General features: G+C 40.7%; 1 protein-coding gene and 1 long non-coding RNA gene across 3 annotated transcripts in view; one reads left to right on the top strand and one right to left on the bottom strand.

Annotated features, from left to right (window-relative positions):
- Positions 1-27,185, top strand: part of CLSTN2 (calsyntenin 2) — a 172,157-nt gene that overhangs the window by 110,873 nt on the left and 34,099 nt on the right. The gene's annotated exons all lie outside the window — the stretch shown is intronic.
- LOC103882323 lies at positions 2,488-27,185 on the bottom strand. 2 transcript variants are annotated; one of them, XR_001900080.3, is made up of 5 exons: positions 26,758-27,185; positions 26,321-26,432; positions 3,691-3,834; positions 3,125-3,207; positions 2,488-2,591 (listed from the first exon to the last, which is right to left on the bottom strand). It is a non-coding gene; the product is annotated as an uncharacterized LOC103882323 (long non-coding RNA). The 2 variants fall into 2 exon arrangements; XR_004182272.1 differs by having other exon boundaries at positions 2,505-2,591; positions 3,691-3,831.

The following is a 27,185-nucleotide window of genomic DNA, read 5'->3' as shown; positions in this document are numbered from 1 at the left end:
CTGTGCTCCTTCTGGAGGCTCTGGAGGAGCTTCTGTTTCCTTATACTTTTCTAGTTTACAGAGGCTACCCACATGCCTTGGCTCATAGCCCCTTTCAACTCTAAGGTCAGCCACTGCGTTATTCAACCTCTGCTTCCATCATCACATCACGTCTGACTCTCCTGCCTCCCTCTTTAATTGTGAGGACTTTTGTGTGGCACTGGACCCACCTGGATGGTCCAGGATACTCTCCCCATTTCAAGATTCTTCATTTAATCACTTCTGAAAAGTCCTTTTTGCTGCTTAAGTACAGTCATGTGCCACATAACTACATTTCATTCAATGTACACTGCATATACGAAGGCAATCCCATGAAATTATAATACTGTAGCACCATTTTACATTTTTGATATTTACTTTTATCTAAATAAACACATACTTATCATGTTACAACTGCCTACAGTATTTGGTACAGTAACTTCCTGTATAGGTCCATAGCCTGGGAGCAATAGGCTGTATCCTAAAGCCTAGGTGTGTAGTGGGCTATGCCATCTAGGTTTGTGTGAGTGCACTCTATGATGGTCCACAATCGTGAAATAACTGAAGGACACATTTCTCAGAATGTGTCCTTGTTGCTAAGCTGCATGACTGTAACATCTTCACAGGTTTCAGAGATTAGGACATGAACCTGTATGGGAGCCATTATCCTGACAACACAATAGGAATGGCCTTCATGTGCCAGCTCTCCAGGATGTTGTTGGAAATTCAACTTTTTAAGAAAATTTCTTAAAAGGAACAAAATTATGATCCAAGAGTTGAAGATAGAAGAAAAAAGAATTTTTCATGATTCAGCTATAGCCCCTAGTTTATACGTAGAAGTTTACCCTCACACAAGGACCTAGGACCCACAGTATGTGGCATAGTGGTGGGGTCTGCTTCCAAGGGGACCCCTCAGGAAGAGCTGCGGGAAAGACATTTACAGGTGATGAGGAGCTTTGAGAGCCTGCCATCTTCAGCCTCCCCTTTCTCTTCTCAAAACTGCCCACCCCTTAGCAGATAAATCCACAAAATCCCTTAGAACCTCAGGCATAAGAATCAATGCCCTCTGAAATAGTCTTCAGTCTGAGCATCTCATCCACTTCTGCCAGATCACTAGAGAGGGAGCCTACAAGGCCTTGCAGGCAGTTCTGAGGTTCCAGCTCTTCTTAGCTTTCTCTGTGTGGAGCAGGGCGCCTGATACATGGCAGACTCCGTGCATATTTAGTTAACAGATGAATGAATGAATGAGGTTTATGGACCCTTTCATGAGAGCCTTTACTGTCATTATTTAACAAGGGGTCCTCCTTGTAAAAATAGTACTTTCTGAACACATATAACATCTTACAAATTACTAATATTATATAGGATTCAAGGAATATTTTTCTCATGCCAAATAAAAGGTGGTGCTCCACTATTCTGACCACTGCTTTTTCTGTCATAGCGAGTAATGGCATCAAATGCCGTGAACACTCTGAGCATTTTTATGCCCCTAGCCCTGTATTTGAGAGCCATAGGGTGGAACGAGAGAAGACCAAAACAGAGTCCTGGACTCTGAGGCCTTCCCAGTCTTGTTCTAAGACTGTATAATCTGGTTCCTGAACAGTGCAGGTTGGATGGAAGTCATGAGGAAGAATGAGCCACACTGATCTCAGTCAACATGGAAGGTCATTTATATTCACATTTTCTTACATCCACAATTACACCAAAGCTTGGAACCAGCACATGCTTTGCCTGTTATTGGCCCTCACAAAGTCTATCCTGAGTGACTCATCAGAACCCAGCATGAAAGTGTGAGGACTATTCCACCTTCTCTCCAGAACCAGAGAAAGGTGGCAGGAGGGATGCTTTTGTGTTTGTGGCATTTGTTTTGATTTTGTTTGGGAGGGGAAAGAGTATTACTGGATTTTAATCAATTAGTTTCCAGAGCTTTCTATGAGACCAAAACTCAAGTGAAAATTCCGCTTGGCAAATATCCATAACAGCCTGTGCTTAAGATCTTAGATATCCTAATGGATTTAAAACTGCAACTGTTCTTCAAGTATTTCTGCAAATTCCCCCAAACTTAACAGACTAACCTGTAGTTCAAAGAGAGTATCCTTTTTTTTTTTTTTTTTTTTTTTTGGCTGTGGAATTCCAAGCCTGTTGACAAGCCTTCTCTTGAGGCCCCTGTGAAATGCAAATTGGCCTTTCTGCAGAAATCATTCTGCGAGGGGAGCAGGTGATCCAGATGTGGCTGGAATGGGTTTGACTTTTCTAGAGCAATGATGTGATGTTCACGGCATGACCCCACTGATGGCCTTTAATTTCATTCAGTGGCTCTGAATTCCACCAGAACAAGATTGGTTTGGGAAGCCCATGTGGTGAAAGTTCTGTACTGGGGCTCCATTATCAATGCACACTGTTCTTCTTTGCCACTCCCCCACAGAGCAATCAGATACACACACAGGCAGTCATGTGGTTGAAGGAGAGTCCCGTTACCATAGAGCTGCTGGTTTACACAGCCAGTAGCTGAGGCAGTCCCCTGTGAGCTCTGAGATGTGGGACATACTTTCTCGCCAGCACGTGCTGTTTTTCTGTAGGTGGAAACACCCAATTCCATTCAAGATCAGTTCACTTCTCCAAAGGAGCAGCATTTATTATTTGAATTATTTAGGGAAGGCTTATTTACCATCACTGAGATATAGATATGTCAACTAAATTATAATTATGCTTCTCTTAAGATATCCACTGAGATTACTATTTTATTTTTTTTAAACTTGCAAGGAGGATTCCACCTCTGTTCTCCTAGACACAGGCTGTATTTATGGATGACCAGCCTCAATATTCTGAGGCAGAATGAAAAATTAATTTTCTTCAAATACATTACTGAGTAGTTAACTGCATCTCAGCAACCTATTTGTTTAATACACTGGAGTCCTCTTCAAAGAGCCTACGATTTATTCTCACCTTCGCCAAGAACTTCTTTTGAACACACGTTCCTGAGGACAGCACAACAGAATTTCTGGGCTCCATCCCTGCCACTAACAAGCTGTTTTATCTTGAGCAAGTCACTGGCACTCTCTGAGCCACAGAAAAACTGGCCTAATAATCTGGGAGATCCTCTCACCTACTCTTCTGCAGCTGCCCACAAATACCGGCATCCATGGTGGGAAGAGAGTTACATGTAATCAGTCTCTGCTATTTATCTGCCTAGGAAAGAATGAAAGGAGAAATTAAGCATGGAAAGAAACATTTTGCATGAAAATATTCTCTCTCTCATTCCTCCCATTAATCTTTGCTTCCCCTGGCAAGTCCCTAAGAAGCGGGTAAAGCCATGTCAGGAGATGCCTCCCTCCTTCTGCTCTTCTCTTTGCCTGAGTGCTCTAGGACCATTTCTTTTTCTCCTTTACACAGCATGAATCTTCCCCTGCCTCTCTTTATTCACACTCCCCTCCTTATGATGCTGCCCTGGACCCCCAGAGTCCTTCAAGCCCTCCCCTCACCTTCTCTTTGGGATAGTAACTTAGCACTGGGTACCCAGGATTTGATCCCCTTGTGGCTAAAAGGCTCTGTGCCCAGTAACAGAGTAAGAGCCTGGGAGGACGGGTGAGGCTCTGCAGAACATGACCACCATTCATCCATCCACTCCCCCTCCACGTTCTTATTTGTGACCGACATTTCTTGTGCACCTACCTCATACCTGGAGGTGTGGAAGGGGATGTGGTTCTTATCCTTGTGGATCAAGGAGTCCAGAGCTCGGCTAACCAATAGAAGAGCCATTAGTCACGTGCGACTGTCAAGCACTTGAAATGTGCTAGTCCAAACTGAGGTGTGCTGCTAGGGTAAAATCCATGATGGAGTGCAAAGAGTACAAAAACAATGTAAAATGTAATAATTTTTAATATTAATTACGTGTTGAAATGATAAATGGCTATATTGGACTGAAGTATTAAATTCACCTGTTTCTTTTTTCTTTTCTAATATGGCTACTGGAAAATGTAAAATGACATGTGTGTCTTGAGTATGTGAGGGACCAGGATGGACAGGGAATGGCACAGGCAGGTGCAATCACACTGGTCCAGATGGGGTGATGAGGAACATTCGGGTTGAGACTTTTCCTGGACTGGGCAGAGGGAGGGAAGAGGGCTCATGCCAGGAACCATGTAAGTATTATAACTTAGGGCCATGAGTTAAAGAAGGAATGCCAGGAGTAACACCTACTCCTTTTAGCACTTACAAGGTAAGCCAGTGTTCTAAGTGTTTTACATATATTAACTCAATCATCACAGCCCCTCAAGGTAGTTACTATTGTTATCATTTCTGTTTTTGAAAGAACTGAGGCACAGGCAGGAAATGTAACTCTCCTGAGATTACACAGTCAGGACATGATCAAATCAGAATTTGAACCTGAGGGGTTGAGCTCCACAGGCTCAGCATGGAACTGTGCTATGTATAGCCTCCCTCCAAGGTTGGAATGGGCATCCCCACGGTTTGCGGTGAGGTAGACCCTCTGGTGTGCTAATAGGAGCAGGGGTAGGAGAAAGCACCTGCCCTCTACCCCTGTAGCACAAACCCACCCTTTGCTTCTGTGCCACAGGGCGCTGCCTCTGCTTGTCCTGTCTGCCTTGAATGCTCTGACATTTGTCCTCATCCTTTCCTTCACCATCACTTTCTGATCTCCAAAACTAGGTAAAATCTCTCTATTATGGACTCGTACGACACTTTGTACCTCTACTTATAGGATGTCTTATAGACATAAAGTTACATTTATTTACATGAGTGTTTTTCTGTCACCTAAGGGAAAAAGCTATGTCTATTTTTGCTCACTTTCTATATTCAGCACCTAACATAATGTGTGACCTGGTACCAATAAATACCTATTGAGTAAATAATCAATTCTTCCTGCAAGATAGGTTTTCCACCTATTTTATCGATGAAGAAACTGCACTCAGCAAGTTTAAGAAACTTGCCCCAAGTTCTAATCCCAAGTAAGTGGATAGAGCTGAAATTTCCCCTGGGCCAACTCACTTCAAAGCCACCACCTTTCAGTGGAAATCCAAAGAGGTGCTGCTATCCCCAGAATGTGCAGGGAAGCCAGAGGCTGGTGAGGAGACCTGTGCAACATGCATTGGCCCCTCCCTAGCTAGAGTCTTATCTCACTCATATCTGATGACTTGTACCCCTCCTTCCTTCTCCCTATGGGGCCCTCATCTTCTGTCCAAAACCCTCTGTGTCTGCCTGGGACTTCTCAACTCTTTTTCTTGGACAGATGGCACTGCTGAGTTTGCTCGAATTCCAAGGATTTGGCACAGACATGGCCTTATCCCCAGGAACACACTCCCGGTTTCCAAGCTGGACCCTCGTGTTCTCCTTTTCTACAAGAATCATTTCCAGGGTTGCTAGCTCTTAATGCAATCATTTGTTCATTCATGCAGTCAGTCAGTTGATCTGCCAATACTAATTGTTGAATGGCTATCATATCCCTTATACTTAACTTGAGAAGCTCAGAGGCTTTTGCAGGAGGGGTTAGAACCCATAGGATGAGACCTCAACCACCTCAACCCCATCCTAAAATGACTCGCTTTGAAGACAATTCCTATTTGGAGGCAAGCGATCTGGTTAGTCTTTGTGCAGTTTATTGTGTTCAGAGAGGGAACACATGAGGAGAAATATTCCCTTTCCTAACTGCCAAATTTAAGACGTGCTTTCTGGCCTGCTCAAATATTAAACTCACTCTGTACATGGGCACTTACAACCCACAACAGACAGGCTGTGGCTGTGCCTCTGCAGCTCTGAATCTGTGCCCAGGGCCCTGACAGATGTCAGCTGGTTCAGGAAATTCATGAGGAAAATATCCCCAGATGAATTCTGTGGCATGTCCTGCAAGCAAAAACCTGGGAAGAGGAAGAAAGCTTGGCGGGCTTAAGAGAGGGTTTTGCTTTTTTGCCTTTTTTTTTTTTTTGATGAGGGGCTCACAGGTAAGAGGAGTCTTCATGCTCAAAATGAGAAGCAAGAACAAATACGTCAGCAGAGGGAGAGAAGCTTTGAAATGGGGGTAGGAAGAATGGTGGGAGAGACTGGCATTTGCTAGAAAGTGGGAAGGGGCTGGCTAGAGTCTGTTTTGTTCACTGTCACATCCCCAATGCCTGGGAAGTACCTGGAACATAGTGGGTACTCAATAAATACGTGTGAATGAATTGAGTGAATTTCACAGCATGTGTCATCTAGGATTTTTTGTTCCCTGAGATAGTCATAGGTACCTAGCAGGAGGACAAATATGGTCCAAACATTTGGTGAACAGTCTACTCTGTTCTCCACCTTAGCATATTATAGTCTCTGAGAGGTTCTCAAAGTTAACCACACCAAAGCTACCTGGAGGGCTTATTGAAACACAAATGGCCAAGCCCTACTCCTGGAGTTTCTGATCCCATTGGTCTCAGATGAGGCTGGAGAGTTTGAATTTCTAGCAAGTTCCCAGGTGATACTGATGCCCTGGTTCAGAGACCACACTTTGAGAACCACTGTTCTGAGGAATCCCGCTGAAAGAAGCCTGATGGACTGTTAAATGAAGCTTTTCCAAAGCATTTTTTACTCTGGACCCCTTTGTTCATGGTTTATCTTGCAAGACAATCAGCATCTCAGTGGGGAAAGGAAGCCTGAAAGGGTCTGAGGTGAACATTTCCCCAAGTAATAGTGAATGGGGGGCCTCATCTCCTCCTGGCATGTCCCATTCCTCCAGGCTCCTGCAGGATCCAGCACAGGAAATGCACAACCCCCACTTCCTCGAGAGTGGATTTTCTGCCCTAACCTCTGGCTCTCCCATCAACACTGCCCTACCCCTGTGGGGGTTTGTGGAATTTGCAAATCAGCCCCAGGCTGGGTGAGGGGAGAAGCTTTGAATTAGATAAGAGACTAATGGAAGTGGACTTTTTAATATAGATCCTCCTCAACTTATAATGGAGTTGTTTTCCAATAAACCCATCATAAGTTGAAAATATCATAAATTGAAAATGTATTTAATACACTTAAGCTACTGAACATCAAAGCTTAGCCTAGTCTACCTCACACGTGCTCAGAACACTTAGGTTAGCCTACAATTGGGCAAACCATCTAACACAAAGCTTCCATTTTATAGTAAAGTGTTAAGTATCTCATGTAATTTATTGAATACTATGTTGAAAGTCAAAAACAGAATGGTTATGTTAGTACTGAAAGTACAGTTTCTACTGAATAGGTATTGTTTTTGCTCCATTGTAAAGTTGAACAATTATAAGTCAGGGATCATCCATACATGAAAACAGTGACTTGAGACACTAACAGATCTGCCAAGGTATCATCTAGGGGTAGAAAGGGAGATCTGATTGACACTGCTTAAGGGCAGTGGTGAGAAAAAAGAGAAAAAAAACCCCTGCTGATTATGTACGCAAAAAACACAGCATGGTGCTAGAGTGCTAGGTACATCATCAGCGCATAATAAAGGTGTGCTTACTTTCCCCGGTGATGAAGTTAAATCCTGGGTGCAAAGCAAGTCTTGATTTACATGATCTAAACACAAATTACAACGATGGTCTTTCAGGATTGTTTTGGGGATTTGCCCAAATGTTGCTCAACCAAATTTCAAATGAGGGTGGTCTCTTTGACACAGGCTACCTTTCATGTTTCCTGCTCCCTAGCACTCCAGCACCCTGAGTCAGCTGTCACTTTTTGACAGGAGGCCCAGCAGGTGCTTTCTGAGCTGTCATGATTACTTTCCAGTGAAAACACACTGCACTTCTTGCTGCCAGTTTGAAGTGCAGGCAACCTCCTGGGAAGATCTTGAATAGATTTGCAAATGAGAGTAACATCTTTGCCCTGGCATAAAGATCTGGGTGCTAACCAAAGTCTCTCTTTTTTTTTTTTCTTCAACTTAAAATAAAAGTTCAGGGGTACATGTGTGGGATGTGCAGGTTTGTTACCTAGGTAAAAATGTGCCATGGTGGTTTGCTGCACAGATCATCCCATCACCTAGGTATTAAGCTCACTGTCTGTTAGCTATTCTTTCTGATGCTCTCCCTCCCCTGATCCCACCCCCTTCAACAGGCCCCAGTGTGTGCTGTTCCCCCCACCATGTGTGTCTATGTGTTCTCATCATTCAGCTCCCACTTATAAGTGAGAAGATATGGTGTTTCGTTTTTTGTTCCTGTGTTAGTTTCCTAAGGATAATGGCTTCCAACTTCATCCATGTCACTGCAAAGGACATGATCTCATTCCTTTTATGGCTACATAATATTCCATGGTATATATGTACATTTTCTTTATCCAGTCTATCATTGATGGAAATTTAGATTGATTCCATGTCTTTGCTATTGTGAATAGTGCTGCAGTGAACATACATGTGTATGTATCTTTATAATAAGATGATTCATATTCATTTGGGCATATATGCAGTAATGAAATTCCTGGGTCAAATGGTATTTCTGCCTCTAGATCTTTGAAGGAATCACCACACTGTCTTCCACAATGGTTGAACTGATTTATGCTTCCACCAACAGTGTAAAAGCATTCTTTTACTCTGCAACTGTGCCAGTATCTGTCGTTTCTGAGTTTTGTTTTGTTTTGTTTTTTGAGACGGAATCTCACTCTGTCACCCAGCATGGAGTGCGGTGGTGCGATCTCGGCTCACTGCAAGCTCCGCCTCCTGGGTTCACACCATTCTCCTGCCTCAGGATCCCAAGTAGCTGGGACTACAGGTGCCCGCCACCACGCCTGTATCTTTTTATTTTATTTTTTTTTTTTTTTGTATTTTTAGTAGAGACAGGGTTTCACCATGTTAGCCAGGATGGTCTCTATCTCCTGACCTTGTGACCCGCCCACCTCTGGACTTTTTAATATTAGCCATTCTGACTGGTGTGAGATGGTATCTCATTGTGGTTTTGATTTGCATTTCTCTAATGATCAGTGATGTTGAGCTTTCTTTTCATGTTTGTTGGCCACAAGTATGCCCTCTTTTGAGAAGTGCCTGTTCATGTCCTTTGCCCACTTTTTAATGTGATTTTTTTTCTTGTACATTTGCTTAAGTTCCTTGTAGGCTCTGGATATTACACCTTGGTCAGATGGTTAGATTACAAAAATATTCTCCCATTCTGTAGGTTTTCTGTTCACTATGATGATAGTTTCTTTTGCTCTGCAACTCTTTAATTAGATCTCATTTGCCAATTTTTGCTTTCGTTGCAACTGCTTTTGGTGTTTTTGTCATGAAGTCTTTGCTCATGCCTATGTCCTGAATGGTATTGCCTGGGTTTTCCTCCAGGGTTTTTATAGTTTTGAGTTTTATATTTAAGTCTTCAATTCATATTGAGTTAATTTTTGCATATGGTGTAAGGAAGGAGTCCAGTTTCAGTTTTCTGCATATGGCTAGCCAGTTCTCCCAGCATGATTTATTAAATAGGGAATGCTTTCCCCATTGCTTGTTTTTGTCAGGTTTGTCAAAGATTAGATGGTTGTAGGTGTGTGGTCTTATTTCTGAGTTTTCTATTCTGTTCCATTGTTCTATGTGTGTTTTGGTTACCAGCACCATTCTGTTTTGATTACTATAGTCTTGTAGTGTAGTTTGAAGTCAGATAGTGTGATGCCTCCAGCTTTATTCTTTTTCTTAGGATTGCCTTGGCTATTTGGGCTCTTTTTGCTTCCATATAAATTTTAAAATCGTTTTTCTAATTCAATGGTAGTTTCTAATAGAATGGTAGTTTCTATTCTATGTCAATGGTAGTTTCATGGGAATACCATTCAATCTACAAATTACTTTGAGCAGTATGCCCATTTTTAAGATATTGATTCTTCCTATTCATGATCATGGAATGTCTTTCCATTTGTTTGTGTCACCTCTAAATTCCTTGAGTAGTGGTTTGTAATTTCTCCTTGAAGAGGTCCTTCACTTCCCTTGTTAGCTATATTCCCAGGTATTTTATTATTTGTTTTGGCAGTTGTAAATGGGAATTCATTCATGATTTGGTTCTCTGTTTGCCTGTTGTTGGTATATAGGAATGCTTGTGATTTTTGCACATTGATTTTGTATCCTGAGACTTTGCTGAAATTGCTTATCAGCTTAAGATGCATTTGAGCTAAGATGGTGGGATTTTCTAGACATAGGATCATGTCATCTGCAAGCAAAGATAACTTGACTTCCTCTCTTTCTATCTAAATACCTTTATTTCTTTCTCTTGCTTGATTTCCTGGGCCAAACTTCCAATACAATGTTGAATAGGAGTGGTGAGAGAGGGCATCCTTATCTTGTGCCAGTTTTCAAGGTGAATGCGTCCAGCTTTTACCTATTCAGTATGATATTGGCTGTGTGTTTGTCATAGATGGCTCTTATTATTTTTAGGTATGTTCCTTCAATATCTAGTTTATTGAGAGTTTTTGTTTTGTTTTTTTGAGACAGAGTCTCACTTTGTCGCCCAGGCTGGAGTGCAGTGGGCCGATCTCGGCTCATTGCAAGCTCCGCCTCCCGGGTTCACACAATTCTCCTGCCTCAGCCTCCTGAGTAGCTGGGACTATAGGCACCCATACCACGCCTGGCTAATTTTTTGTATTTTTTAGTAGAGACAGGGTTTCACCGTGTTAACCAGGATGATCTTGATCTCTATTGAGAGTTTTTAACATGAAGCAATGTTAAATTTTATCAAAGGCCTTTTCTGCCTCTATTGAGATAATCATGTAGTTTTTGTCTTTCGTTCTGTTTATGTGATGAATCACATTTTTAAATTTGCATATGTTGAACCAAACTTGCATCCTGGAGATGAAGCCAAGTTTATCATGGTGGATAAGCTTTTAGATGTGCTGTTGTATTCAGTCTGCCAGTATTTTGTTGAGAATTTTTGCATCAACGTTCATCAAGGATATTGACTTGAAGCTTGTTTTTTTTTTTTTTTTTTTTTTTTTGTATCTCTGCCAGATTTTGGTATCAGGATGATGCCAGCCTCATAAAATGAGTTAGGTAGGAATCCCGTCTTTTCAATTGTTTGGAATAGTTTCAGTGGGAATGGTACCAGCTCTTCTTTATACCTCTGGTAGAATTCAGATGTAAATCTGTCTGGGCCTGGGTTTTTTTTTTTTTTTTTTTTTTTTGGTTGGTAGGCTATTTATTACCGCCTCAATTTCAGAACTTGTTATTGGTCTATTCAGGGATTCAGTTTCTTCCTGGTTCAGTGTTGGGATCTAGTTTATGTGCATACTGGAATTTATAGTATTCTCTGATGGTTGTTTGCATTTCTGTGGGGTCAGTGATGATATTCCACTTATCATTTCTGATTGTGTCTATTTGATTCTTCTCTTTTTTCCTTATTAGTCAATCTAGCAGTCTATTTTATTAATTTTTTCAAAAGGCAGTTCCTGGATTCATTTATTTTTTTGAAGAGTGTTTCATGTCACTATCTCCTTCAGTTTCACTCTGATCTTGGTTCTTTCTTATTTTGAATTTTTTATATTTTTATATATTTTTTTATTAGGTTTTTGGAGAACAGGTGGTGGTTGGTTACATGAATAAGTTCTTTAGTGGTGATTTTTATGATTTTAGTGCACACATCATCCAAGCAGTATACATTGTACCCAATATGTACTCTATTCCTCACATCCCTCCCACCCCAAAGTCCATTGTGTCATTCTTATGCCTGTGCATACTCATGAGTGAGAACATATGATGTTTGATTTTCCATTCCTGGGTTACTTCACTTAGAATAATGGTCTCCAATTCCATCCAGGTTGATGTGAATGCCATTATTTTGTTCCTTTTAATGGCTGAGGAATATTCATACATATACTACATATACATATACTACAATTTCTTTATCCACTCATTGATTGATGGGCATTTGGGCTGGTTCCATATTTTTGCCACTGCAAATTGTGCTGCCATACACGTGTGTCAAGTATCTTTTTCATATAATGACTTCTTTTCCTCTGGGTAGATTCCCAGTAGTGGGATTGCTGGAACAAATGGTAGTTCAACTTTTAGTTCTTTGAGGGATCTCTACACTGTTTTCCATAGTGGTTGTACTAGTTTATATTCCCACTAGCAGTATAAAAGTGTTCTCTTTTCACCACATCCATGCCACCATGCCAACATCTAATTTTTAAAATATTTTTATTATGGCCATTCTTGCAGGAGTAAGGTGGAATTGTATGGTGGTTTAGATATTAGGGTGATACTAGCTTCATAGAATGATTTAGGGAGGACTCCCTCTCTCTTTATCTTTTGGAATAGTTTCAGGATGATTGGTATTAATTCTTTAAAAGTATGGGCCGGGTGCAGTGGCTCACACCTGTAATCCCAGCACTCTGCGAGGCCGAGGTGGGCAGATCACGAGGTCAGGAGATTGAGACCATCCTGGCTAACACTGTGAAACCCTGTCTTTACTAAAAGAAAATACAAAAAATTAGCTGGGTGTGGTGGTGGGCACCAGTAGTCCCAGCTACTTGGGAGGCTGAGGTAGGAGAATGGCATGAACATGGGAGGCAGAGCATGCAGTGAGCCGAGATCCCGCCACCACACTCCAGCCTGGGTGACAGAGCAAGACTCCGTCTCAAAAAAAAAAAAAAGGAAATCTGATAAAATTCAGCTATGAATCTATTTGGTCCTGGACTTTTTTTGTTGGCAGTTATTTTTATGACCATTTAAATCTTGCTGCTTGTTATTGGTCTGTTCAGAGTTTCTATTTCTTCCTGGCTTAATCTAGGAGTGTTGTATACTTCCAGGAATTTATTCATCTCCTCTAGGTTTCCTAGTTTATGCACATAAAGGTGTTCATAGTAGCCTTGAATGATCTTTTGTATTTCTGTGGTATTGGTTATAATATATCCTGTTTCATTTCTAATGGAGCTTCTCTCTTCTTTTCTTGGTCAATTTTGCTAATTGTCTATCAATTTTATTTTTTCCCCCAAATAACCAGCTTTTGGTTTCATTTGTCTTTTTATTTTTTTTTTTGTTTGTTTTGTTTGTTTCAGTTTCATTTAGTCAACTCTGATCTTTGTTATTTCTTTTCTTCTGCTGGGTCTCGGTTTGATTTGTTCTTGTTTCCCTAGTTCCTTGAGGTGTGACCTTAGATCGTCCATTTGTGCTCTTTCAGACTTATTGATGTAGGCATTTAATGTGATGAAGTTTCCTTTAGCACTGCCTTTGCTGTATCCAAGAGGTTCCGATAGGTTATATCACTATTATTCAATTCAAAAATTTTTTTTAATTTTCGTCTTGATTTCATTGTTTACCCAACAACCATTCAAGAGCAGGTTATTTAATTTCTGTGTATTAGAATGGTTTTGAGGGTTCCTTTTGGAGTTGATTTCCAATTTCACAGTGGTTGAGAGAGTATTTGATATTTCAATTTTTTAAATATATATTGAGACTTGTTTTGTGGCCTATCATATGGTCTATCTTGGAAAATGTTCCACGTGCTGATGAGTAGAATGTTCTGTAAATATCTGTTAAGTCCATTCGTTCTAAGGTATAGTTTAAGTACATTGTTTCTTTGTTGACTTTCTGCCTTGAGGACATGTCTACTGCTGTCAGAGTATTAAAGCCCCCACTATTATTGTATTACTGTCTATCTCATTTCTTAGGTCTAGTAGTAATTGTATACATTTCGAAGCTGCAGTGTTAGGTGCATATATATTTATGATAGTGATATTTTCTTGTTGGACAAGTACTTTTATCATTATATAATGTTCTTCTTTGTCTTTTTTAACTCTGTTGCTGTAAAGTTTGTTTTGTCTGATAGAAGAATAGCTACCTGCCATTCTGTATTTTTTGAGTGGAGCATTTAAGCTATTTACATTCAATGTCAGTATTGATATGTGAGATACTATTCTATTCATTCTGTCATTTGTTGCCTGAATACCTTGCTTTTTTTCATAGTTTTTTGTTTTATAGATCCTGTGAGATTTATGCTTTAAGGATGTTCTATTTTAGTGTATTTGGAAAATATATTTCAAGATTTAGAGCTCTTTTTAGCAGTTCTTATAGTGCTGGATTGGTAGTAGTGAATTCTTTCAGCATTTTTTTTTTTTTGGGGGGGGGGCATCTGAAAAAGGCTGTATCTTTCCTTCGTTTATGAAGCTTAGTTTTGCTGGATATAGTATTCTTGGCTGATAATTATTTTGTTTAAGGAGGCTACAGATAGGGCCCCAATCCCTTCCAGCTTGTAGGGTTTCTGGTGAGAAATCTGTTAATTTGATAGGTTTTTCTTTATAGGCTACCTGAGGCTTTTACCTCACAGCTCTTAAGATTCTTTTCTTTGTCTTGGCTTTAGATAACCTGATAACTATGTGCCTAGGCAATGATCATTTTGTGATACATTTCCAAGCTGTTCTTCGAGCCTTTTGTATTTGGATGTCTAGATCTCTAGCAAAGCCATGGAAGTTTTCCTCAATTATTCCTTCAAATATATTTTCCAAACTTTTAGATTTCTCTTCTTCCTCAAGAATATCAATTAATCTTAGGTTTTGTCATTTAACATAACTTCTTGGATACTTTGTTCATTTTTTAAAAGAATTCTTTCTTCTTTGTTGCAGTGAGTTAATTCAAAAGCCTTGTCTTCAATCCCTGAAGTTCTTTCTTCCACTTGTTCCATTCTATTGCTGAGACTTTCCAGTGTATTTTGCATTTCTCTAAGTGTGTCCCTCCTTTCCAGAAATTGTGATTGTTTTTTACTTATGCTATCTATTTTACTGAAGATTTTTCCCTTCATATGTTGTATTCATTAAATTGGACTTCACTTTTCTCTGGTGCCTCCTTGATTAGCTTAATAATTGACTTTCTGAATTATTTTTCTGGCAATTCAGATGTTTATTCTTGGTTTGCACCCATTGCTGGTGAGCTGGTGTGATACTTTGGGGGTGGTAAAGAACCTTGTTTTATGTTACCAGAATTGTTTTTCTGGTTTATTCTCATTTGGCTAGACTACGTCAGAGGGAGAATTTGGGACTCACGGGCTGCTGGTCAGATTTTTTTGTCCCAAGGGGTGCTCCCTTGATGTGGAACTGTCCCTCTTCCCCTAGGGATGTGGCTTCCTGCAAACCAAACTGCAGTGATTGTTATTTTTCTCCTGGATCTAGCCACCCAGCAGAACTACTGGGCTCCAGGCTGGTACTGGGGAGTGTCTACAGAGAGTCCTGTGATGTGAACCATCTTCAGTTCTCTCAGCCATGGATACCAGTACCTGCTCTGATGGAGGTGGGAGGGGAATGAAGTGGACTCTGTTAGGGTCTTTGGTTGTGGTTTTGTTTATTGTACTACTTTTGAGTTGGTTGACTTCTAGCCAGGAGGTGGCACTTTCAAGAGAGCATCAGCTGTGGTGGTAGAATAGGGAGGATCAGGTGGTGGGTGAGGCCATAGAGCTCCCAAGAGATTATGTCCTTTGTCTTTGGCTACCAGGGCAGGTAGAGAAAGACCATCAGGTGGTGGCAGGATTCGGTGTGTCTGAGTGCAGACTCTCCATGGGTGGGGCTTGCTGTGGCTGCTTTGAGGAATGGAGTTGTGGTTCTCAGGTCAATGGGGTTGTTCCCAGGGGAATTATGACTGTCTCTGCTGTGTCATACAGGTCACCAGGGAAGTAGGGAAAAGCCAGCGCTTACAGTCCTCACCCAGCTTCCATGTAGCCCAAAAGACCAGTCTCACTTCCCCCATACTTATCTAACAGCACCGAGTTTATTTCCAGGCAACTGGTAAGCTGGGCTGAGAACTAGCCCCAGGCTACTGACCTGCCAGCTGAGAAAGCAAGCAGGGCTTTCAGGATTTATGCCTTCCCACTTGCAGCAGCTTCTGTGCTGTGTCTGCACTCCTGATTCACTCCCACCCCCAGGTTCTGTCCAGGAAACTTTGCATTCCATTGAAATTGTTACAAAGTTCAGCTGGAAGTTTCCTTCTTCATGTGGTCTATTCCCATTTCCTCTGGCAGCCCTCCCCAAGAACCCCTGTGAGACAAAGTCAGAATTGGCTTTCCTGGGAACTGAGAGAGCCCACAGGGCTCTTCACCCTACTCTTCCTACTCTTGTTTTTCACTTGGCTGTCTAAATTTGTCTCAGCTCCAGGTAAGTCCAAATCCTTCTCTGGTGATCTGGACCATCAGGTTCCCCAGTAAGGGTGTGAGTTCAGGGGCAGATGATTCCTTTTCACACTTTCACAATTTGGGTACTTACAGTTTTTCAGCTGTTTCCAGGGGCCTGCAGCAGCAATCCACTTCCTTCAAAGGGTCTATGGATTGTCTCGGCTTTCCTGGTATGTTCCTGTGGGTGGTTCTTGGAGCAGAAGTTCACGATGTGAGCCTCCACATGTTGCTCTGTCCATCCAAGTGGGAGCTGCAAGTTAGTCCTGCCTCCCATCTGTAATTTTTATTCTGAGTCCTGATCTTTATTTCTTGTCTTCTGCTAGCTTTGGAGTTTGTTTGCTGCTGGTTCTTCTAGTTGTGATGTTAGGTTAACTTGATATATTTCTAGCTTTTTGATGTGGGCATTTATTGCTATAAATTTCACTCTTAACACTGCTTTAGCTGCATCCCAGAGAGTCTGGCACATTGTCTCTTTGTTCTCGTTAGTTTCAAAAAACTTCTTGATTTCTGCCCTTACTTCATTATTTACCCAGGAGTCATTCAGGAGCAGTTTGTATAATTTCCATGTAGTTATGTGGTTTTGAGTGAATTTTTAAATCTTGTATTCTAATTTAGTTGCACTGTGGTCTGAGAGACTGTTTGCTATGATTTCAGTTCTTCTGCATTTGCTGAGGAGTGTTTCACTTTGATCATGTGATCAATTTTAGAGAAAGTGCCATGTGGCAATGAGAAGAATGTATATTCTTGAGGTGGAGAGTTCTGTAGATAGCTATTAGGTCCACTTGATCCAGAGTGGAGTTCAGGTCCTGAATATCTTTGTTAATTTTCTGTCTCAATGATCTAATATTGTCAGTGGTTTGTTAAAGTTGCTCGCTATTATATTGTGGGAGTCTAAGAACTTGCTTTATGAATATGGTGCTCCTGTATTGAGTGCATATATATTTAGGATAGTTAGCTCTTCTTGTTGTATTGAACCCTTTACCAGTATGTAATGCCCTTCTTTGTCTTTTTTATCTTTATTGGTTTAAACTAGGATTGTGACCCCTGCTTTTTTCTGTTTTCCATTTTCTTGGTAAATTTTACTCCATTCCTTTGTTTTGAGCCTATGTGTGACTTTGCACGTGGGATGGGTCTCGGGAAGACAGCATACTGATGGGTCTTGGCTCTTTATCTAGCTTGCCATTCTGTGTCTTTAAATTGAAACATTTAGCTCATTTACATTTAAGGTTAGTATTGTGTGTGAATTTTATCCTGTCCTCATGATGCTAGCTGGTTATTTTGCAGACTGGTTTATGTGGTTGCTTTATAGTGTCACTGGTTTGTATACTTCAGTGTTTTTGTAGTGGCTGGTAATGGTTTTTTCTTTTGATATTTAGTGCTTCCTTCAGGAGCTCTTGCAAGGCTGGCCTGGTGATGACAAATTCCCTCAGCATTTGCTTGCCTGAAAAGGATCTTATTTCTCCTTCACTTACGAAGCTAACTTCTGCTGGTTCTGAAATTCTGGGTTGGAAATTCTTGAAGAATGTTGAATATTGTCCCCCAATCTCTTCTGGCTTGTAGGGTTTCTGCTGAGAGGACCACTGTTAGTCTGATGGGTTTCCCTTTGTAGGTGACCTGGCCTTTCTCTCTGACTGCTGTTAACATTTTTTTTTCTTTCATTTGGACCTTGGGGAATTGTATTAGTCTTTTCTCATGCTGCTATAATGAACTGCCCAAGACTGGGTAATTTATAAAGGAAAGAGATTTAATTGACTTACAGTTCCACATTGCTGGGGAGCCCTCAGGAAACTTATAATCGTGGTAGAAGGCAAAGGAGAAACAGGCACCTTCTTCACAGGGCAGAGTCAGTGCAAGCAGGGGAAATGCCAGATGTTTCTAAAACTATCAGATCTCATGAGACTCACCCACTATCACAAGAAGAGCATGGGAGAAACAGCCCTGGATCCAATTACCTCCACCTGGTCTCACCCTTGACATGTGGGGATTATTGGGATTATAATTCATGATGAGATTTTGGGTGGGGACACAGCCAAACCATATCAAGAGTCTGATGATTATGTGTCTTGGGTTGATCTTATGGAGTATCATACTGGGGTTCTCTGCAGTTCCTGAATTTGAATGTTGGCCTATCTTGCTAAGGTTTGGGAAGTTCTGGATGATATCCTCAAGTACGTTTTCCAACTTGATTCCATTCTCCCCACCCCTTTCAGGTCCCCCAATCAATCATAGGTTCTGTCTCTTTACATAATCTTCAGGTCCCCCAATCAATCATAGGTTCTGTCTCTTTACATAATCTCATACTTTTTGGAGATTTCATTCATTCCTTTTCATTCTTTTTTTTTTTTTTTTCTTATTCTTGTCTGCCTGTCTTATTTCAGAAAAATAGTCTTCAAGCACTGAGATTCTTTCTTCCACTTGGTCTATTCTGTTATTGATACTCATGATTGCATTGTGAATGTCTCATGTTGTGTTTCTCTCTAAACTGGCTATCAGCTCCTGTATTATTTTATCATGATTTTTAGCTTCTTTGCATTGAGTTACAACATGCTCCTTTAGCTCAGCAAAGTTCATTATTACCCACCTTCTGAAGCCTATTTCTATCAGTTCAGCCAAGCCTCAACCCAGTTCTGTGCCCTTGCTGGGGAGAGGTATTGCAGTCATTTGAAGGAGATGAGGCACTCTGACTTTTTGAGTTTTCAGCATTTTTGCATTTATTCTTTCTGAATCTTTGTGGGCTTTTCTACCTTCGATCTTTAAGGTTGTTGACCTTTGAATGGGGTTTTTGTTGATGTTATTTTCTGTTTGTTTGTTTTTCTTTTAACAGTCAGGCTACTCTTCCATAGGGCTGCTGCAATTTGCTGGGGTTCTGCTCCAGACCCTAGTTGCCTCAGTTTTTCCTGTACCTGTATGTATTACCAGTGAAGGCTCAGAAACAGCAGAGATGATGGCAGCCTGCTCCTGCCTCTGGAAGCTCTATCTGGGGGTTTAGTGACCTGTTGCCAGCCAGAATTGCACCTATAGGAGGTAGCTGGAGACCGTTGTTGGGGGGCCTCACCCAGTCAGGAGGAACAGGATTAGAGACCTGCTTAAATAAGAAATCTGGCTGATTTTTGGTAGTACAGCTGTGCTGCATTGTGGGGGACCCTTCCTTGTCCAGACCCTTGGACTCTCCAGAGCCAGCAGGTTATAACAGCTGAGTTGACTGAACCACAGAGATGACAGTCACCCCTCTCCCCAGGAACTTGGTCCTTCTCATGCAGATTCCAGCTGTCACTTTTGGCTGGCTGGAATTCCAAGCCAGTGGGTCTTAACTTGTGAGGTGCCGTTGAAGTGGGGCCCGTAAAATGACACTGCTTGGTTCCCTGGATACAGCCCACCTCCTAGGGGTATGTAGGGATAGATATTGCACCACACTGGGAATCCCAGGGCCAGATTATGCAAAATTCCTGGGTCTCTGTGTGTGGCTGAGTGGCTGCTCTGCCGGGACTCCACACACCTCTGTGAGTCAGACCCGAGGCTCTGGTGGCATGGGCTAATGAAGGGATCTCCTGATCTGCAGGTTGCAAAAATCTGTGGGAGAAGCATGGTTTCCTGAGTGGGATCACTCACTGCTTCCCTTGGCTCCATGCTGTTCCCAGGTGGCTGTCGCCCCACCTTGCTTTTCTTCATTCTCTACAGGTCGGGCTGTTTGCCTAGTCAGTCCCAGTGTGAGAGTGTGGATATTTCAGTTGAAGGTGCTGAATTCAGGCATCACTTTCATTCCTCTCTGTGAGGGCCACAGACCGCAGCTGCTTTTAATTGGCCATGTTGGCCCCAGGTCCAGCCTCTTTTTTCTAATGTTTAAATTAGTGGCCTGAGGCCATATGGCCTTGCAAGTCTTAAGAGAATCTGGTTTGCATGGTTCCAATCCTCCTGGTAAACAGCTCTCCATTTTATGAAATGAAGTTGACCCTTCAAATATGTCCTTTGGAGCAGGGGCTTTTGTAGTTCTGTCCATTGTCATCTAAACTTAACACAATAAGGCCGTTGGAGTAAAGAATGGCTTTCTAGAATGCAAGGCACTAAAATAAGGTAACACACTCCTTATTGTAGCATGCTAGTCCACTAGAGCCCAGTCTCACCTCCAGCCACACATCTTTCAAGGATATTTGTTGGAATTTATCATTTCATCATACAATCTCATCTATATTCAAATTCACTAATTTTGTTCTCAACTTTCTCATTTATATTTTTTAACTTATTGATTTATTTTTATTGCCTTTCTGAAATTTTTATTTAGCTCTTTTTCAAACCTGCTTTCCCCGTTCCCTTTCAAACTGCTCCTGTGGTTCCTGTTATGTGAATTTAATCATTTGTTGTGTTTGCTATTTCTCAGGCAGGCAAAGAATTGTTTCTTCTTTGTTTTGTAATCTTTTACTCTGAGCTTATCTCTAGTAGGAATTGTCTAACACGTGCCCTAAGCTGTAAATACATCTCTATTGTGAGGTTTTGAGTTTGTCTTTGCTCAGTGCCCTAAAGACTTCAAGGATGCATTTTTAAGTTTGTTTCTGAGTCGAGGATTTCCACAGCATGTGAACTGTGTGCATTTGGACTTGATGCCTGGGCACAGAGCAGACCTGGGCGTCTAACTTCTCAGAGGCCACTTATTCCAAAGTGGTTGGCTGGCTTCCTCCCTGCATCCCTAGGGCAAGTGGCAGTGTTTATTCTGGGACCCGAATTCAGACAGTCCTTTGAAGCTTCAGGCTTTATGCAGACATCTCAGCTCAAGTTTTGTTTTTTTTTTTTGCGTAGAGAACTTAGGTCCCCATTCTTGCTCCTCACAGACTTTAAAACTCCAGTTGAGGTGGTAGGCCACAGCTCCTCAGCAGCCACTCAGTTTCAACTCCCTGGTGCAGCTACGCTTTCCTTGTTTTTCATTCCTGAAGAGTTCTGTTTTCTTCTGTTGTTAATGTTATATTATATCCAGCATCTCAATTTATTTGGAAAGGAAAGCAGTCCCCTATTCAATCAGGCTGAAAATATGTGCTAAAAATTGTATACGCCTTACTTAGCTCAGTTCACACAACAAACCTACGCATAGATACTATTATTATCCTCACTTCACAGATGAGGCTCCCAAGGATTAGAAGGGTTCTGTTATTTTCCCAAAGTCAGAACATGATTCCCTAGAAATTCATGAGGCAGCTGTGATACCTAACTCATTACCCAAAGACTTGGCCTGTAACAACCCCTTTCGCTATCCCGTCTGTCTCATTCTGTGGTTCCTCAAAACCCAGGGCAGCTGGTCACTTAGCAGACTGCTCACTCTGTTCAACCACACTCACATCAAAGCCCTCTCACTATTCTCCTGCTACAAATGGTCCTCTTCCCCTGTTCAAGTCCTTTCTATCTTGCAATAACTTGTCTCAGACTCACTTTCTCAATCAGTCACCCCTCCATCCATCTCTTTCCCCTCTCTAGTGAGTATTGTAAGCTCAGATCAGGAATGAGGGGAGAATAGACAAGACAAAAGCATTATCAGAACTGTGCAGTCAAGGAAGTGGAGAAAGAGTAGGGGAATGCAAAAGCAATGGTAGTATTCTGGCTTGGATGACAGATTGCATGAGGGAGTGTTTACTGAAGCCAGGGATCACAGGAGAGGGAGCAGGCTAGGCTGTAGCATGGGAGACATTAAGCTCAAACTTGGACACAATGTGTTTGAAGTACCTGTAGAACATCCAAGTAGGACCATTTGGAGGTACTCTGACATGCAAGTACACCATTTAGAAGATGATTCTCTGCTCAAGATCCTGATTTGGAAGTGAGTATGACATTGGTTATGTGTGAAGTGATAATACAAGAGGCCGCATGTGGAAGCCCACAGTGGTGTGTGTGTTAGTTCTAACTTACAACAAGGTTATGTGTTCCTTGAGTTAAGATATCATGTCATTTCAGCCACACAATAATAGTGAAGGACTTCAACAGCTCACTGACAGTGTTAGACAGATCATTGAGGCAGAAAACAAACAATGAAATTTGGGCATTAAACTAGACACTTGACCAACTGGACCTAAGAGACATCTACAGACTACTCCACCCAACAACCACAGAACATACATTCTTCTTATCTGCACATGGAACATAGACTAAGATCAATCACATTCTCAGTCATAAAGCAAATCAAAACCATACTAAGCACACTCTCAAGACTGCAATGCAGCAAAAATAGAAATCAATACCAAGATCTCTCAAAACTGCATGAAAACATGGAAGTTAAACAACTTGCTCCTGAATAACCCTTGGGTGAACAACAAATTTAAGGCAGAAATCAAAAAATTCTTTGAAATAGTTGAAAATGGAGACACAACTTACCAAAATCTTCGGGATGCAGCTAAGAGGAAAGTGTATAGCACTAAAATGCCTTCATTAAGAGGTTAGAAAGATTTCAATTTAACAATCTAACATAACACCTAGAGGAAGAAGGGGAGAAAAAGAACAATCCAACACCAAAGATAGCAGAAGAAATAACTAACATCAGAGGAGAACTGAACAAAATCCATACAAAAGATCAGTAAAACCAAGAGTTGCTTTTTCAAAAGAATAAACAAGATTGATAGAACACTAGCTAGATTAACAAATAAAAAGAGAAGATCTCAACAGACACAATTGGAAATGACAAAGATGACATTACAATCAATCCCACAAAAAGCAAAAGATCCTCAGAGACCATTATGAAAACCTCTATGTATACAAACTAGGAAATCTAGAGAAAGTAGATAAATTCCTGGTAACACACAATCTCCCAAGATTGAACTAGGAAGCACATGAAAACCTGAACAAATAATGAATTCCAAAATTTTAAAAACCTACTAACCAAAAAGAGCCCTAGACCAGATGGATTCACAGCCCATTATCAGATCTGCAAAGAACTGATAACAATCCTACTGAAACTATTCCAAAAAGTTGAAGAGAAGGAGCTCCTCCCTAACTCATTCTATGAAACTAGCATCATTCTGATATAAAAATTTGGCAGAGACACAACATAAAAAGAAAACTTCAAGCCACTATCCATGATGAACATAGATGTAAAAATCCCCAATGAAATACTAGCAAACTGAATACAGCAGCACATCACAAAGTTAATTCACCACAGTCAAGATTTTATTCCTGGGATGCAAGGTTGATTCAACACATGCAAATCTATAAATGTGATTCACCAAATGTGATTCACCATGTGAACAGAATCAAAAACCACACAATTATCTTAATAGATGCAGAAAAAGCCATTGGTAAAATCCAGCATCCCTTCATGGTAAAAACCCTCAACAGACAAGGCATCAAAGGAACATATCTCAAAATATTAAGGGCCATCTATGACAAACCCACAGCCAACATTATACTAAATGGAGAAAAGCCCAAGAAGAACCATTCCCCTTGAGCACTAGAACAAGACAAGGACACCTATTCTCACCACTCCTTTTCAACATAGTACTGGAAGTCCTAGTCAGAGCAATTAGGCAAGAGAAAGAAATAAAATGCATCCAAACAGAAAAAGAATAAGTCAAACCATCTCTCTTTTCCAATGATATGATTCCTTACTTAGAAAACCCTAAAGACTGCCAAAAGGCTCCTGGAATGGATAAAGTTTCAGGATACAAAATTAATGTACAAAAATTAGTAACATTTCTATACACCAATAATGTTCTAGCTGAGAACCAAATCAGGAACATAATCCCATCTACAATAGCCACAAAATAAATGAAATTCCTGAGAATTCATCTAACCAAAGAGATAAAAGATCTCTGCAAAGAAAACTACAAAACACTGCCGAAACAAATCAGAGATGACACAAAGAAATGGGAAAACATTTCATGCTTAAGGATTGGAAGAATCAATATCATTAAAATGACCATACTTCCCAAAGCAATTTATACATTAAATGTTATCCCTATCAAAATACCAATGTCTTTTCACAGAATTAGAAAAATCTACTCATAAATTTATGTGAAACAGACAAACAACAAAAACAAAGAACCACAGCAATACTGAGCAAAAGAAAGGAAAGGAAAGGGAAAGGAAAGGAAAGGAAAGGAAGAAAGACCAAAAACCTGGGGGCATCACACTACTCGACTTCAAATTATACCGTAAGGCAACAGTAACAAAAACAGCATGATACTGGTACAAAAACAGACACATAGACCAATGGAACCAAATAGAGAACCCAGAAATAAATCTGCACATCTACAGCCATCTGATCTTCAGCAAAATAGACAAAAATAAGCAATGGAATAAAGACAGTCTATTCCATGAATGGTGTTGGGATAATGGGCTAGCCATATGGAACAGAATGAAGCTGGACTCCTACCTCTCATCATATACAAAAATTAACTCAAAATGGATTAAAAATTTAAATGTAAAACCCCAATTATAAAAATCCTAGAAGAAAACCTAGGAACTACCCTTCTCAACATCAGCTTTGGCAAAGAATTTATGGCTAAGTCTCACAGAAATTGACAAGTGGGAGCCAAAGTAAAGGGCTTCTTCACAGCAAAAGAATTTATCAACAGAGTAAACAGCCTACAGGATGGGAGAAAATATTCATAAACTATGCATTTAACAAAATTCTAATATCCAGAATCTACAAGGAACATAAATCAACAAGCAAAAACAAATAATCTCACTTAAAAATGGGCAAAGGATATGAACAGTTACTTCTCAAAAGCAGATATAAAAGTGGCCAACAAAAATATGAAAAAAATGCACATCATTAATCGTCAGAAAAATTCAAATCAAAACCACAAAGAGATATTATCTCATACCAGTCAGAATGGCAATTATTAAAAAGTCACAAATAACAGATGCTGGCAAGGCTATGGAGAGAAAGGAATAAACTGTTGGTGGGAATGCAAACTAGTTCAGCCACCATAGAAAGCAGTTTGGAAATTTCTCAAGGAACTTAGAACTACAATTTGACCAGCAATCCCATTACTGGGTATATATTCAGAAGAAAACAAATTGTTTTACCAAAAAGACACATGCATTTGTATGTTCATAGCAGCACTGTTCACAATAGCAAAGACACAGGACCAACCTAGGTGCCCATCAACAGTGGACTGAATAAAGAAAATGTGGTACATATATATCATGGAATACTATGCAGCCATAAGAAAGAATTAAATCATGTCCTTTGCAGCAACATAGATGGAGCCCAAAGGCCATTATTCTAAGCAAATTAACACAAAAAAAGAAAACCAAATACCACATTTTTTCACTTATAAGTGGAAGCTAAACATTGAATACTCATAGACATAAATATAAGAATGATAGACACTGGGACTAATAGATGGGGGAGGGAAAGAGAGGGGAATGGTTTGAAAAACCACCTATTGGTTATTATGCTTGGGTATTACCTGTGTGATAGGATCATTTGTACCTCAAACCTCAGAGTCACACAATATACCCATGTAACAATCTGCATATGTACCCCTCAATCTAAAATAAAAGTTGAAATTATCTTGAAAAATGATGTCATTTCTTTCTCATTAATTTTCTAATACTGCCTAAGACAGAACTGGTCCTATTTTATAGGGTTGTGGTAAAGATTAAATAGTATAAGGAGGAATATGAAAAGCTGCTTCAATATTGAAAAGCGTGTTCCAAGATTGATTGATTGTTTTTATGACTGTCACCCCCTTCTCCCACCTGGAAGCCTCCAGATCTCCCATTGCCTACAGAATAAAAGCAACCCAAGTGCTCAGTTTCAGATCTCTCCTTGCAGCCTTATTGCACACTCTTCACCTTTCCCAAATGTAGGCTGACACCCCCAAACTCTGTCATTCCCATCCACCTCAACAGTTAACATGGCACCTTGCACAAATCTGTGCTGGATATGAATCCCGATCTGTTACAAGCCTTTCTGTCAATTCCATGACCGGACTATAAGCTCCATAAAGGCGGGTGCTTTTTTTGTTTGCAAAGTAGGATATGCATTTTAATAAATGTCTGTAGGAGTTAACAAATGAGTGAATGTGTGTATCTTTATATGCCCGCAAACCTAGTACCTCTGACAATAAAAATAGATGAATGAATAGAGGAATAAGAGGTTTCTGCTTCACTGCCTTAGAATTTATTACTTGCCAACTATTCGTAATGAAATATTAACAGTTCTTGAATATCCACCCTAAATTCCACCTTCTCCATGCTGGAAAGAATCTTTCCATTCCCTGGGACCTCACAGTGCCTTGCACCTGGTCTACAACACTTACCTCAAGGTTCATTACATTTGAAGATTTTGTGTACTTGATACACCCCCTCCATTAGATTGTAAATCTTGAAAGCAAAGGACATATCTCATAACCTCTGTATCTCTTGCAGTACCTAGTAGACATAATAGTTGATAGATAGTAGTTGGTAGGTGAATGTATCTCATGTTGAATAGCTGCATTCAAAAACACCTGATTTCCTGGGGAAACCAAGTCAGAACTTCCGACCCGGCCACTCATATAACACTTGGATCAACCAGCCAGCAACTACATGGAGAACCTCTCACCCGATTTTCTCCTCCTTATCTCATGGGAGGCTTCCCTAGCCCCCAACTCACACTGAAATTCCAGCATACTCCTAACTCAGACCTCCTTTGGCATCGTCCCCGCTACTGTTCCTGAACGTGTATCCCTGGGTCTCTGGTCTCTGAGTCACTTACCAGGTAAGCTGCAGCTGCCTGCCTTGGGAGCATATCTGCAGGTGTCCAGAGATTCATGTGTCTTTGGTCTAGGCAAGGCCTTAGGCATCATTCCGGGGGATGGTGTCAGACATTCTTGGAGCTTGGACATGCTTGGTGTGGCTGGGTACACCAGTGATTCATGAACAGTCGGGAATTAAAGTTCTTCTCTCCCCCAAGGAAAGGTCACTTTGCTGAATTTTCTTCTTTCTTGGTTGAACTATGCATTGACACATTTATTTTAGCTGCCTCCTGGCTTCATCATTTTTCAATTACAGTTTGTCCCTGCAGTTCTAGCAGAGGGTCAATGTGGGTCTCTTCCTGATCATAGATCCACATTTATAAAACCCTAATTAGGCATTTCCTTTAGCTGCTGTCATGGATTACTTGGTGGAAAAACTCTGCAGGCA

Source organism: Papio anubis, chromosome 2, assembly GCF_008728515.1.
Source record: "Papio anubis isolate 15944 chromosome 2, Panubis1.0, whole genome shotgun sequence".
NCBI lineage: Eukaryota > Metazoa > Chordata > Mammalia > Primates > Cercopithecidae > Papio > Papio anubis.
Note: the sequence above shows the minus strand (reverse complement) of the source record. Positions and strands in the feature narration are given on the sequence as shown.